The sequence below is a fragment of the Lemur catta genome, chromosome 18 (genome assembly GCF_020740605.2).
Source record: "Lemur catta isolate mLemCat1 chromosome 18, mLemCat1.pri, whole genome shotgun sequence".
Taxonomy (NCBI): domain Eukaryota; kingdom Metazoa; phylum Chordata; class Mammalia; order Primates; family Lemuridae; genus Lemur; species Lemur catta.
In genome coordinates, this window is record NC_059145.1 from 23,001,917 (window position 1) to 23,014,229 (window position 12,313).

Genomic DNA, 12,313 nt, shown 5'->3' on the forward strand with positions numbered 1-12,313 from the left:
TTAACTCCTCTGTGCCTCAGTTTTCTTATCTGTAAAATGGAGATCAGATAAGGTAATCTCTGTAAATGAATGCCGTTTAAGTGTCATTGATCATCAGTGTTACTTTACTCACAGAAGGGGGCATGGCTGGGGGAGTGGGGGGTTGGGAGGGAGTCCGAGAAGTGTTGCTTGTGTTTTTATAATTTTTAAAATAAGAAATGTGTTTAGGTATTGACATGTGTGCCGAGTTTTCTCCTCTCCCATGCAAGCAAATTACACACGAATCTGGATTAGTTTATGCATGTGCTACGTACAGGGGGACTAAGAAACCCTGCTTGCAAACGGCTTTGGGTCCTGGTGGGGAATGGTTTTCCACTGGGAGTCGAACCTTAAAGTCCCCTCTCTCATGCAGGGCTCCACGCGGCTCCAGGTATTCAGAAATACCTTTTCCCCAGCACCTGCGGAGTGGCGGCCACAGCGAGGCGCTCGGGAGAGGCAGCGGGAGCCCGGGAGCCGGGGCGCGCGGGCGGAGCAGGGGTGCGGGGCGGGGACAGGGCCGGCCCACGTGGACCGCGGGGCCCGGCGGGGGCAGGAGCCGCTGGCCCGCCCGGCCAATCAGCGCGGCCCGCGGCGGGCCCGGCCCCTCCCGGCCGGCTATACCGCGGGGCTGCGCTCCGCACTCCTCGCCGCGCGCCGCCCCGGACCGAGCGCACCGACGGGGCGCGCGGCTGCCGGCGGACCCCCGGGAGTCCCGTAGCAGCCGCCTCTCCGCGGACGCTGCTTCCTCCGCGGCGGCTCCGGGCTTCTCTTTGGAGAGACGTGGAACTTTCTCTTGGCGAGGCTGCGCAGGTGATGGGCCACTACCGGGGCGCCGGCGGGGAGGCGGCGCGGTGAGCGTCCTCAGTCTCCGGTGCGGCGATCGGTGCCTCGTCCTGGACGCGCCGGCTCTGGTCGAGTAAGAAGGGTTGGAAGGGAAAAGGAGGGGCGGGAAGACGGGGTCGGGGCGGGTTTGCACCCCGTGCTTAGGTGCTGTCTCGTGGGCTGGTACCGGCTTAGCTGGGGCAGCCCCCTCATCCGGCGCCCCGGGGTGCCGGGCTTATCGCCTGGCTGCGGTCGGTCGCCGTGCACCCCAAAGTGGGAAGCGGCGTTCCGAAGTAAGGATGCGCCGCAGCGACCGCTTCCAATTTCGGGGTTCATGTCTGCCCTTCAGAGCCCCTGGGGGTGCCCAGCGGGTGCTGGGGGAGGCCACTTGATAAATTGGTATACGGAGGGAGAGAGCGAACTCGCCGAGAGCTCTGGTCTGGGCAAACCTTGGGCCTGAGCCAGGATCCTTATAGGAGCCAGCTGGTGGGAGCAGGTCAGCCCCCCCACCTGGGCCCCTGCTTGCGTGGCTTTTGCTGGAAGGGCGCCGCGAGCGCTTGGGGCACGTCTTCCCGTCGGGAGCGCAAAGCTTCCCGCGCAAGTGGAGACCTGGAGCGGGTCTGCAAGTTCCGGTTTTTTTCCGCGTGAGGCGTCTCGGATTTGCCCACCAAGGTGGCGTCTTTACATTGCTTTCTTACCCTTTTCTTGCCTCATTTGCCCTGTCAGTCCGCTCCTGGAAGGGAGGGCATCTTAACCCTAAGCAAGGAGCGTATCCTTGGGGTGGTTTGGAAATCGAAAACTTGATATTCTGCACCTGGGCAGGCAACCCAAGCCAGACACCGCGACGCTGGTGCGTTTTCTTCCTAAATCGGTATCATTTAACGTTTGGGGCGGGGGGACGGTGTGCGCTCCACGACCCCCTCTGAGAGCCTTAGCCGAGCTATGAACCAGCTCCTCATCCACACGTATGTCCAGGTTCATGGACTCGCTGAGATCTAGCCATGTGCCCATCCCCCACGGGGATTTAAGAGTACCGCCCCCCCCCCCCCCGCGAGGTGAAGCGTCCTTATCCGTGAACTCTTTTCCCTTTTAACTTTTCAATGGCCTTCCCTCTGAGAGTAGCAAGGTTGATGTGAAGTGACAGGCGATCCGTGTGTGTGGGGACGGGCGCGTTCTAAGCCTTGGTCTGGTTCTTTCTGCCCGAAACAACCCGACGCTCCCACCTGCAGACTCAGCTGCGCAAAGTTGCTCACGTTGATCATGGCTTAGCTTTCTGATCACACGCATCCCAGCTTGGACTCCTCTAGAACACTCGCTGAGGTAGGACAAGGTGGGGGCAATTTGTGCGTCTGAGCCCAGTTTAGGCAGGGCCTGAATTTTTTTTTTTAAAGGCTAAAATAATTTAGGACCAGCCATTTTGCAATATAGTTAGTTTTTTCCACTCAGTCATTTGAGAACGAATGTATGGCTTGAAGAATTCTTCAACAGCTCGCTGTGGGTTTTAGAGTGAGAAGCGTATCTGCTAAGTTTATTGTCATAAATCAGTGTGTAAACCCAGCACTTCCTTTGGATTGGAAATACAGGCCTTAAAAAGGCAGTGTGAGAGCAGTTTTCAGAATCATTATGACTAATGATGACTTACGTCCTCCCCAAATGACCTCTTGAGTTGGCATGGCTCATTTGTGCAAAAGCTTTCTGCATATGTGTGGACGTTTCTTGATCAGTATTCTAGAGCTGAAAGCTGTATTTCAAGGTTTCCTTCTTAAGTTTTTCTGTCTCATTGTTCTGCTTTGTGTGACTTTGCTCTCTTCCTTCAGTACCGTCTTAATTGCCCTTTGACACTGCAAAATTTATCATAAGGCTTTACGCCACAGTTAGACTTGGCCAGTTTTCTCTGTTAAAGATAAGAAAGTTGTCCTTCCCGGAAAAGCAGTGGCTGCTACTTTACCTGTTTTGGAATGACTTTAATTTTATTACTTCTGCCCCAACACAAAAAGACACCTACAAATATCTCTGCTTGATTATTGAATGTTTTTCACTGAAGGCAAGCTTTTTCATATTTCTGGTACTAGAATGTTCTAGGTCACTTGAGTTTCACTATTTGTTTTCTGATCTTTTTAGAGATGTGTATTGTTTGATGACCTAGTTCCATTTAGTTAAAAAAAAAGAAAAAAGAAAAAAGTAAAAATCTGCTTTGTCCCCCCACCTCCTTTTCAGTGGTACATATCCTTTTCCTAATAGCTGCTTTTATCTGCACCACTCGTTTTTGTTACACTTAATACTTCGTTATGTAAATGGTGTGTTGATGCATATGATATTAAAACTGCATTCACTGGGGATTAACCCATGGGAATGACATCATCACCAGCCAATCCTCTATCTGATTTGAACATGCATTGACAAAAGTCACATTATCATATTGAGCAAGGGATTCTGTATTGCCTGTGACGAATGAAGGAAGGAGAGAAGTCTTTTTGGTGCTTCCTAACTCTCAATTAGCTGCCCAGTTGGAGAGTTTTGGGTATTTCAATACTAAGAAGCTTAGCTTAATAATAAAATTCTCAGATTGCAGTTTTATAGATCTCTTTAGAATTTGTATAAGTAGATTTTCCACCTTAAGCTTTCTTCCTCTTTGGGAGTTTTTCACCCTGCCTTCTGGCTCTATGTATTTCTTTATAAATGTGTTGAGACAGCATAGTAAATATACTAGCCTTTTGCTTTTTTTTTTTTGGTCCTAGAGATAGATGGAACCTGTAGGTGATGGGCTAATTTATTTGGGTACGTGCGTTTGTTTCATCAGGTGTTGGCTATAAATCAGCCAGGATTAACAAGATGACTTCAAGCCCTGCAGCCAATCATAAATGATTGGGAGACCATACAGTGTTTTTATCCTAATTTGTTAAGATTCAGGATTGAGGATGGGGGACAGGCAATAGGAAACAAAAATGACTTCAAGCCCTGCAGCCAATCATAAATGATTGGGAGACCATACAGTGTTTTTATCCTAATTTGTTAAGATTCAGGATTGAGGATGGGGGACAGGCAATAGGAAACAAAAATGTCCACAGAGGGATTGGTGAAGTGATCTTGGCCACATTAATCACTTTACAATTATCTGTTTTGAAAATGTTATTTTAAGAAGCCCATGTCAGAACCCTAGGCAGTCCTGACTTAAAGACTTAAGCCGTTATATCGAGTTGCACTTTGTAATAGCCCACTCAGCTTGTGATCTCCTGCACCCCACCTCTCACGAGATAAAATTAACCTTGGCTTCCCATCTATTTGATATTTATTGAAAAAAAATAAATTCTTGTTTTACAATTGCTATTCAAGTTCAATCCATTTTCCTCCATAAAGTCAGTTAAAAGGGCTCTTTTTTTTTTCTTTAAACTTAAACGTAATTGCACAATCTGGTTTAAGGGAAGACTCAAAGGCTTAAGGAATTTTAAATCGGTAAAGTACCTCAGAGTGCAGCTTTCCAGAAGATTGGGGGTAGGAGGTGTTGTGACTCGAATCTACTATGTTATAAAAAGAACTGGGATTAGAATCCTGGAGTCCTAACTCCTAGCTTAGTGTCCTTTCCAATGAAAGGCTCCTGTGTTGTGGTGGGACCTCTCCTCTCGGCTGTCTCTGCAGAGGAGGGTCACATTGACTTCTTGCACTGTCAAGGCTCAGTTTGTTAGATCCTCACACTAGTTGAACCCCACTCAAAGATTTGACAGCTGTGTGCACCTAAGCTGCCTTCCTAGTAGCTGCCACAGGACCCACAGTTACAAAGGAGAGGTTTAAAAGGGAGCAGGTGGGAGGCAGGGTGGGGATTGAGCAGGATGACTCAAGCTGGACCCATCTGAACACATGGAAAGACATGGATGTTAAAATGACGGTGAAGCAGTTTTAGGTAATAATTTAAGGTTTGCTTGTGAAAGAGAACTCAGAACATAAATCTATTGTGTGATACTCTCTTATGCTATGTGCCTTTTAGTTGCTGTAAAAACCAATACTAATAATTTACAACAAAACTTTTTGCTGACATAATTGCAAATAATGATAATGATATCCTGTGTTTGTTGAACTCTTAGTATGTGCCAGGTATAGGGTGTTGATGTTAAACATTCTGGTTAGTAGATGGCTTTCTCTATACGGATGAACTACAGATTTTTAGAGTCATCAATCTAAAACAACACTGAATCTTTTTTAGTCACTCTTTTTAATTCAAAAGATGTCAGGATCTTACAGTATCAAGTCATTAACGCAAGCATAAATAATTTTTATTCAGCAGTATGGTAGTGTCAAATATTAGGGAGTTCTTGTTAATAAAATGACAAATAAGAAGGCACTCTATTTAGAAAGATAATAAAGATGTGGATTTATAATCCTTTCCTGAGACTGTAGTATTATTAGTACTGAAAAGTAAAATATTTTTGTTTGAAAAATATGAAGACCTCTTTGTATTTTTATCAAAACACTGGGCCTTTTTTTTTAAAGTAAGAATAGGGCAATGTATATAATACTCTGTTGGTTTTGTTAGTGCTAAAAGTTCATTTCAAACTGGAAAGCAGTTGCACATTTTTGCAGCATTTCAATTGTCTTAGCTAAAGGTGGAACTGTCAAAAGCTACGGTTATTATTAGTAGTTTTTTAATGACCACTGTGTCTGCTTGGATACTCTTAGTTTCACATCTGTGCCATATGTTGTACAGTTTTCTCTGAAAATGCATGGTTCTATTTGTTCATTTTCATACCCTCCTTTGTCTAATGAATCGTGAAAATATTGCTGAGTCCTTGGTATACCATAGTTACTTATCTGTGAATCATTGGATCTAAAACCTCAGACTTTAAATAGAGAATCTAAAAGTAATCAAAGGTTTCCAGCAAGGAAGAAACTTAGAGACCATCTAATGCAGTGGTTCTCAAATGGGGGCAATTTTGCACCCCAGAGGACTTTTGGCAATGTCTGGAGACATTTTTTGTTGGTTGTTACAACTTGGGGCTGGCTGGGGATGGGAGAGCAGTCTCTAGCAGGTGGAGGCCAGGGGTCTTGCTAAACATCCTGTGATGCACAGAACAGCACCCACAAAAATGTCGTGAATGCTGTGGTTGAGAAGCCCTGCCCTAGTGCAAATTTTAGGCCTAGAGTAGTGAAATAGCATATTTAATGTCCCCAGCTTTTTATTTCTGGAAGAGAACCCGCATATCTTAATGCATAGGCCAAGATTCTTTTCATCACCCTAGGCTTCTGTTTTGAAATTTTCTTTTCTTTTTCTTTTCTTAACTTATAAAGATAATACATGCTTGGGGTATGAAATTCAAACATTTAGAAGAATATGAAAAAGAAAGTGAATAAAAACCACCCAATTTTGCTACTCAGAGGCAATTCCTTTTCCTATTTTGGTAAATCTGTTTCTAATTCCCTTCTTCTGCTATTATTTAGACCCAATAATTTTAGATAAATGGGATCTTATATACTCTGTGTCCTGCTTTGTTTACTCAGCAAAGGCCCATTGGAGGGCCTTTGGTGGACCCATGGCTAGGGAAGGAAGTCAACACTCCCTTGACTCTGGAGACCTCTGATGCAGTGGTGACCATGTTATGTGCATTCACATGCAACTCAGATGTGCTCTGGATCCATTCCCGGAAGGATGACAAATCAGTGAAGAGAGCTTTATGCCATTCCTTTTCATGGCTGTATGCTATTCTATTTAAAAATGCATCTTAATTCATGAAACACCCAAAAGTTGAAAGGGATTTTGAGTTTCTTTGTAATACATTCCTGTTTACCAAAGGCATCAAGTTTCATATGTCATATTGGAATGAGTCCTTCAATTCTACTTTTTAAAATTGGTATCTAGTTTAAGACTTTATGTAGCTGGAAGGCCATAAATATTTCATACAATAGGGTGTTTAATTAAGGCTATCCAAAGAAAAAATTATTGGGGTGAATTCCCTGCATGTATCGGTGGGGGCAACAAATCACTGGAATAGTAATCTTTGTTACTATTTAAATCATTTGGCAGCTCTTCCAGTAGCAGCCAGATTGTAATGTAAACATCTGTTACCTTTTCTCTGCTTTCAGAACTGATTATGCAACCCGGCTTCACATCCGAGACACAGCTTTCTTCATCTATATTTTTGGATTAATTCCTTCTCAACACACTCACACACATGCACAGACACAAATATCCACGGACAGAAATCAAAAGAGCCATAAAATTGGTTACCATGGGCCCAGTCCTCCCAGGATAAAAAGCTCACATCTTCTTTGCACTCTGTCCTGCTCTTTGCAGACTGTCGGTTCTGCAAAGGAGCATGGAATTCCATTAAGCAAGCTGGAGGATGGCGGTGAGTCTGTCCCTTGGTACCAATCTCATCCTCCTTGTGTGCTGAATTCCACCCCACCCGGCACCCACCTCCCCCAAAGAAAAAGCTTAAGAGCTGATGTGCAATTGAAGAGATTTAGGAAACTCCTTGGTTAACATTTAAACATCCCTGATACGGCCAAGGAGTACTGACCAACAGAGGGTGGGGGAAGTGGAGGGGTAGGTAAGGAGACATTTAAATGGAATTGGACCTTACATAGTAAGTGTCTCATGAGAGTTTTCTGCTAGCACTGGCCATTTTTATGTTAGGTTTTGTTTGTTAAATATTTACAATATTTAACAATATTGTTGAGCTTTTAAAAATTATAATAGCAACAACAGCTATCATTTATTGAGAATCTTGGTTGGTATTGTGCTAGGCATTATTTCTTTTGTTTTGCCAAAATACAAATAACATAAAATTTATCATGTTACTATTTTTAAGTGTACATTTCTGTGGCATAAAGCACATTCACATTTTTGGGTTACTATCACCCCAGTCCATCCACAGAACTCTTTTCATCGTATAAAACTGAAACTCAGTACCCATTAAATACTAATTCCCCCTTCTTCCCTTCTCATAGTTCCTGGCAGCCAGCATTCTACTTTCTGATCTCTGAATTTCACTACTTCAGGTACCTCATGTAACCAGAGTCATACAATATTTGTCCTTTTGTGAGTGTTTTATTTTACTTAGCACCATGTCTTCAAGGTTCATCCATGTTATAGCATGTGTCAGAATTTCCTTCCTTTTTATGGCTGAAAATTATTCCATTGTATGTAATGGCCACATCTTGTTTGTCATTTGTCTGTTGATGGACACATGAGTTGTTTCCACAATTTGGCTGTTGCAAACGATGCCGGTATGAACCTGGGTATACAAACATCTGTTGGAGCCCCTGCTTTCAGTCCTTTTGGGTCTACACCCAGAAGTGGAGTTGCTGTATTATATAGTAATTCTGTGTTTAGTTTTTGGAGGGACTGCTGTACTATTTTCCATAGTAGCTGTACCATTTTACTGCATTAAGCATATGTATGCACTGTCTCATTTAATCCTACCTAAAGTCCTATAAGGAAGATAGCATCATCATCTCCCTTTTGTGCATGAGCAAAATGAGGCACACAGGGAGGAAGCCACACTGGTATTTCATAGCAGAGGCATGATTTGAACCCAGTCAGTGTGGTCTAGAGGCAGAGCTCTTAGTAGATCATTCATTCTTTCAATTCAAGAAAGGTTGACCAAACCCCTCATGTGTACGGCCCATGGTTGCATGGCTGGGGAGAAGAGATAAATAACAAATGTGTTTACCTCAAGGAGAAACTCTAAAAGCCCTCTTCCTGCCACGTGGAGGAATTTGATTGAGAGTTGAAGTTCCTGTGTGTGGGTCAAATGCTCATTTGGAAATTGGTATTCTATCTAACTAATAAGAGGCCAATAAATATACACTGTGGCTATTTAGGTTGTTAACATTAGTGGTGCCTCCAATCCTCTGGCAATTAACAATCGTGCAGCACAGAGTTTTGTAAACACCATGACAATTTTTGCTTCTTGTCGGGGTTAGGAGGGAGCGGTGGATTGAGACAGTACAAGGAAATAATCAAGATCAAGATTAGCTGTAAGCAGGATCTGACTGATGATTGCATTTTTGCCTTGCAGAGACAGTGGGCAGAGGACCTGGGCATCTTTCCCACCAAAAACACAGCCTGATGGAGTTATTGCAAAGGAAGGCACGTTTAGTCACTTTATAGAATTAACAATTGATCAGTTTTGTGGTGCCTGAGTCCTTTATAAGCACCCCATGTTTATTCATCATTGTGATTACACAGTGGAAGCGGCTTTGCCTGATGTGATGAGCAAAAGCAAGACGCGAAGATATTTAAATACACTTGAAATTAACGTTTGTGGAGGGGGAGGAGGGGAAAAAAAGAAGAAATTCATGTTTGCACAGATAGGTGTCTGACAGGGTGTGTTCTAATTTGATTCTAAAGACCCAGAAATAAGCCTTTATCTGGGGGGTTGGGGGGGTGGTTCTTCTAGAATCCCGAGTCAGATGTGTTTAGTTCATTTGCAAGGTTTCTTTGTTATTTAAAAGGAAAATGACAATGTTTAGAACATGTCAGCCCATGGTCCTGGTGGGTGAGTCAGGGGAGCAGAGAGTACCAGAAAGCTCTGCCGTTGATACTAGTTTAACATGTGAGTTAACCCTTTTCCAATGGAGTACCAAGCTCTGGTATTCTCAGTGGCAGGGGGAAAGCCATGAGCCAGCCTGTCCTAATGTATCCATGAACAGACTACACTAATCATCCTACGAAGTATTAATCAGGAAAGGAAAGTATTCCTCAAGTCTGAAAGTTAAGGTCACCCTGAGAAAAAGGACTGGCAAGATTCCTAGAAAACTGTTTCTTCAAGACATTTTGATTCCAAATTTACTCTTTGCACATTTACAAAAGACTCAGGATCCCAAGTGTAAACTCAGATTCTGGTTTGATGTGCAAATATTTCTGAACCATAGCATAAATAGACATGAACTTACAAGCAATTGACAACATCCATATATGAGTTTCACAGGCCTCATTTACTTAGAAGTAAGGAAGGAGGGGAGATAAATATAGGGTTTGTGCTGATTGCAGTGTTTTTTGTCCTCTGCAAATGCTGGACTTTGTTGAATTTTTAAAATCTATATTATATTATCAGTCTTATTTGGTATATGTGTCCCAAAATTCCAGTATTACTGCCATTCCTAATATTATCACTTAGACCAGCAGAGAATAATCACTTGGAGGGCTTGTTAAAACAGTTTCCCTGGTCTCACCTCCAGAGTTTCTGATTCAGTTAAGTCTGGGATAGAGCCTGTGAATTTGCATTTCCAGAAGGTTCCCACAGGGTGCTGATGTTGCCAAGCTTTGGACTGCAGTTTGCATAACACTTTCTTAGTACATTTTTCAGAGTTTAAAAATTTTAATGTGAAGATTTTTATAAAAATAAGGTTTTGATTAGTCTGAATTTCTCATTTCCTAATATGCTGATAAGCTTCTCTAAATAGTATGATTGGGAAGATTGATTTAAATTACTGAACCAAAAGTACAAATTAGTTGGATCAGTGTTATGTATGAGAAACTGATTTTGCTAATGTCTCTAAGTGTCTTTTAGAGAATAAGATGTGTTTTCTGTAGTTGAAGACTTTTAAAATAAGAACAGTAGTTGCATAAATGAATGTCGAGCCAGGTTTTCTGTACGTAGCTCGTAAGCAGCCCAGTGCCGACGTCTGTCACCTTGCTGATGTCTGTATTGACCAGGAAAAAATGTGGCTTCTATTTCCATATACTTTTGAGTCTGATTTAAATTGTAATCCTGTTGGCAGGTGACATACAGGAATTTCGTTTTTGTTCCCGTATAGTTAAGACTCAGCAGATGTTAAAAGCTGATGTGGATTTAAGATTTCATCCGTTCTGGGAATAATTGAAGATTTAGTTAGGACCAGAAGATGGAGTTGTAGACAGAGTTATAGGACTTGAGGGGGTATGGAAAGTTTTTGCACAGATGCCTGGCTTATTGCTTTCTCCTGCCACTTGGAGGAATAAATTATCTTTTGCGTTTGCTTAAATGAAAAGCTTTCAGTGGATTTTACTTTGTCTTGCACTATTTAAAAAAAATTAGAAGTTTGCAAACCAAAGTCTCTCCTGAATGAGAAAACAAATGTAAAGAGCTTGCCTGTTTAAAAAAAAAATCCTTACTCATTTTTAAAAATTGGGGATTTGTGAGATATTTAGAGGTAGTCTGAGTTATAGAAATGTGTGGGTATTGGCAGGAAGGTTAGAATTGGCAACCACCAAGCAGAGTGGTTGGGTCAGAGTCATTTAACCTCCTCTGTCTCCAGAGCTGTGTTTTAATTACACAGCTGGTTCGTGGAACTGTGGTCCTCTCTCTCAGGCAGCGGAGTGTCGCGTGTGACTAGGTTTGTACTAACGTTTCCTTAGGACCCATCAGTCACTGTTGTCCCTTCGGCAGATTTTCACTTTGGTCATTTCTGCCCAACTGTCAGGATGCTACAGTTCTCCTCCCTGGCTGCCTGCCCTTTTGGCCTGTGTCCCCCCACAGCACTGAACCCCAGATGCTTAGAAGATGAGGCTTCTAAGTTGAGTGGCAGACGGGGGCATGGCTGAAGATCACTTCCATGGAAGACTAAACAGCAGAAGCATCCCAACAACAAAATTGTCCTACTTTTTTTTTTTTTTTTTAAAAAAGAACAAATATCTACTTAAAAAAATCTGGCCTTTGTTTTACTGTAGAGCATATTGCATGTGGGTAGTGTTCTCTGCTGGCTGGGAATGGCTGGTCAGTGTCATTACAGCCACTTGGGTTGCATCACGCAAACAGTGATGCCACCAGTTGTAGTACAGGGTCACAGTGACTTTGTAGAACCCCTGCTGGTAACACACAAGTTGTAAAAAAGTAAAAATAAACATAGCGGTCACCTTTAACTATCTCTACAGCCCATTTCTATCTCTTTCCCCCCAAATACTCTGAAGAGCTTGGCTTATACCTTTTTGTATGTATTTAAAATACTTAATATACACTATGGCACAAAGACATTCAACCATGTGGAGGAAGAATGGACTGATGAAGACCTGGTGGGTTCTCTCTCATCATTTGGAGGTGATTTGTCGATGCTAACTAATCAGAAATAGGAAGTATATTTGGCATTTAGCTTTATTTAAAAAGTATAATGTGAAAATACCAAAATATATTAAACCTTTTTATTTATATTCAAATTATATATGTGTACTAAATATAGTCTTACGTGTGAATTGTTTCACCTAAATAGTATCATTCTGTACATCTGATTCTACAATTCGTGGTTTTCAGTTACCATTGTGTAGCTCGTTTCTTTAACTGCCATATAACGTTCCCTACCAACGCACCACATTTTGTTTAGCTATTCCTTTGCTGATGGGCATTCAGATTTTCCCCATTTTTTTCTTATTAGAGAGTACGATGAGACCATTCTTAAACAAAGTCATATATGACATTAATTGAGATGCAGTGTGTACTCTCATGATGACATGTTTCTTTGTATCCATGTGCTAGTATTTTCCTGGGGTAGAAGTGGAATTGCC

At 42.5% G+C, this 12,313-nt stretch overlaps 1 protein-coding gene across 1 annotated transcript in view; it reads left to right on the top strand.

Moving 5' to 3' along the window:
• The first annotated feature begins 687 nt into the window (after positions 1-687).
• TAFA4 (TAFA chemokine like family member 4) overlaps positions 688-12,313 on the top strand; it is a 165,566-nt gene continuing 153,940 nt past the window's right edge. Inside the window, exon 1 of the mRNA XM_045529665.1 lies at positions 688-934. The gene's annotated coding sequence lies outside the window, so the exon portion shown is untranslated. The remainder of the gene's footprint in view (positions 935-12,313) is intronic.